Source organism: Aplysia californica, unplaced genomic scaffold (genome assembly GCF_000002075.1).
Source record: "Aplysia californica isolate F4 #8 unplaced genomic scaffold, AplCal3.0 scaffold00151, whole genome shotgun sequence".
NCBI classification, from domain to species: domain Eukaryota; kingdom Metazoa; phylum Mollusca; class Gastropoda; order Aplysiida; family Aplysiidae; genus Aplysia; species Aplysia californica.
The window spans coordinates 1,331,406-1,334,363 of record NW_004797421.1 but is presented as its reverse complement, the minus strand read 5'-3'; the positions used below and the strand labels follow the sequence as shown (position 1 = coordinate 1,334,363).

Below are 2,958 nucleotides of genomic sequence, written 5' to 3'. Positions count from 1 at the left end.
CCCCCCCCCCCCCCCCCCCCCACTTCTCGCGTCAGTATAGTAATAGTACAAATGAGGAGTCCACTGAAAAAAATGGGCATAAGTCACAAACTGGAAATTGTGAGGGTGTCAATTTCAAAAGCTTGTGGAATCGTAGCTTCATATTTGTTTGATTGGTGGTTTATTTTATATGTTTGTTGGATGGGAATTCTAACAACTATAATCAACCAACAGCTGAACAGAAATACAGCTATGAGTCAACAAGTGTTGAAAATTGATACCCTCACGATTTTCAGTTTGTGGCTAAGCCTGTCTTTTTTCAGTGGACTTCTCAAATATTCTATCCCCCCACCCACCCAGGTTCAGACGTATAATAACCCACCACCCCCACCCACCCAGGTTCAGACGTATAATAACCCATCACCCCCTCCACTATCTCCCCTACTGGGACACAGTTGTCTTGTCACTGGCTGCATGATGATGTTGCTTGGCTTAGTCCTTTCTCTTCCTCCCACCACCTCTTTGTTCTCCATTTTAGTTCTTTATGCTTTGTATTCCAATCCCACGTACAGGCGAGAAGAAAAATACTGACTTTTGTATAAATAGGTATAGGCCTATTGCATATGGAAATGAGTCAAATAATTTTTGAATTCATTTAATTTAGATTTCTAAATACTGAATTTTTTCTGAAGTACCTGTAAGCCTAATCTTTTGTGCGGAGTAGTGAGAGTGAGAAGGATGAAGGAGTTGTACATGATTATTATAATTTGGTAGAAATTATACTACATCTGACAAATCGTGCTACGAAGGATTACGCATAGAGTTGGTACCTAGGGTAGACAGTACTGAGTGTGTAGAGGTTGATAGAGCCGGGAGTCAATGCATGCCTCAATTAGTACTGCTGCTGCATGGAGCTAGACTTACACCCCCCCCCTCACCCACCCACCCATCATCACATGTCTACCGTACCTAACAAGCAAGTGCTCTGTTGTAGCAGTTAAGCCCCACCCCCCACCACCCCCAAAACCGCATTTTCAGACTGTTAACCTGAAGTTGTATCTTACGTGGACAATCCTCCAATGAAGTCTTGACTGAGCTCCACTGTGTAGGTTGTCTCTCTCTGTCTGTCTTGCTTCAGACCTGGCACAACCCCCCGGGGCGGTGCCATTGACTTGAGTGTCTTTAGGCCTTTCCCGAAGGGGTCACATTTCTCGTTCTAATGCTCAGTAGAATTGTAAATGGGCTGATCCAACAATGTCATGCTCATAACTGTGCCTGAACTACAACAAGGAACTGCTGCTTTTTCTTTCCTAATCTTTACTATCGTCCTTTTCCTCTACTTTTGTATGTTTGTCACTCTCTTGCAATCCACTATTTCCGGGGTGCCTTGATAGTCGAAGCAGACTTTGTGCTGTTGAAGCTAGAGAGGTGAGCAGAGTAAGTCTGATTCCCTGAAAGGACTTCCTAGTTGACATCCACCCCTTGGCGCTCATATGACCTACTTATTCAGTTGCGAGCGCCGTAAAACCTCTACTAAAACTAAAAAGGCCTGTCACTTAAGTGACCATTACCTGGTTGATGTGCTTGTCTTTTCGCTCACCAAACTCACCACACACCAACTAGAGACAGATCTAAAACAGAGAGCCCGTCCAGTAGCATTGTTTATAGCAGACAGATAGTTCATTCTTAATGTCTATAGCAGACAGATAGTACATTCTTAATGTCTATAGCTGACAGATAGTTCATTCTTAATGTCTATAGCTGACAGATAGTTCAATAATCCATTCTTATTGTCAATAGCACACAGATAATTCAATAGTCCAGTCATATTGTCTATAATAGACAGATAGTCTGATAGTCCAGTCATATTTTCTACAACAGACAGATAGTACAGTCTTATTGTCTATAGCAGACATAGTCAAGGTTGTCCAGTAATATTGTCTCCTGTCTGTGAAAAGTCTAGGGGAGAACATTATTCTGTTATTACTGTACATTCAATACTGCCAAAACATATATTTAGTACTCTTTCGAGAGTCTGAGTTCTGAAGTCTGTTTTCATATCAGAAAATACGTATTCTTAGTTTTCTAGTATTGCTGTTCACCTACCGACCTGCCGATGTGGAAGAAAAAAAAAAGAATTTTAATACCAGATTTGCAAATATTAATGAAAATAAGGTCCATATAAGTCAATTAGAGAGATGTTTTGCTAAGTGTTTTTGACATTATTGATGCAGGTCTGTTTTGAGTAGCTTGAATTTATTGAATGCAGAAAAGTGTGCGTGGAGGATGGGGGTGGGGGTTCCTATTTGTGCAATTTTTGACCTGCTGTGTGGATGGAATATTTTCTAGTTTTGGAAAATTGTCAGCTTTGTACATGTTCTGTCTCCCCGTGTGCCTGTGATGTGCTTGAGGTCAATTTATCAAGAAGTGGTCAGTGTTGTGGGCTGTTTATTTTGTCTAATGACCGTGACAATATTGATATGCTTGACCGCTGTGTTGTCATTTAGTTGTTGTCGTTTTCATCGAAGTCTTTAATGCGGGTGGTTGGAGGGCTCTACTGATAGGTCCTACTTCTGTTGTGTTGCTGTGTTGTTCCTTCCCATCTGACAGTCTTGCTTTTTATTCTCTGTAGTAAATGGGTGCACTAAATATGCGTGAATGTGTCGTTATTGTGTCGATGTGCTTCTCTTTACTAAAACAAAGACAAACAACCAAACGTTCCCCCAGTATGGATGTGTCTTAGGACAAGTTTGCGTCTACTTAGGACAAGTTTGCGTCTACTCGCTGATAGTATTGCACTCAGACGTGTCACTCATTACCACAGCAACGTATCCAGTTCCTTTTCATGACTCTGACCACCAAAGGCAGAGACAAGCTTTTTGACTTTTGACACGGTAGCATTGTCACTTTCAACTCAACACACTTAACTTTTCTTCCTGGTTCTCTTCTTGTGAAATATGAATAAAAAATCCAACCCAA

At 41.3% G+C, this 2,958-nt stretch overlaps 1 protein-coding gene across 1 annotated transcript in view; it reads left to right on the top strand.

The window, feature by feature from the left end:
• LOC101857184 (transcription factor 7-like 2) overlaps positions 1-2,958 on the top strand; it is a gene marked incomplete at both ends in the record, with an annotated part of 19,241 nt that overhangs the window by 13,206 nt on the left and 3,077 nt on the right.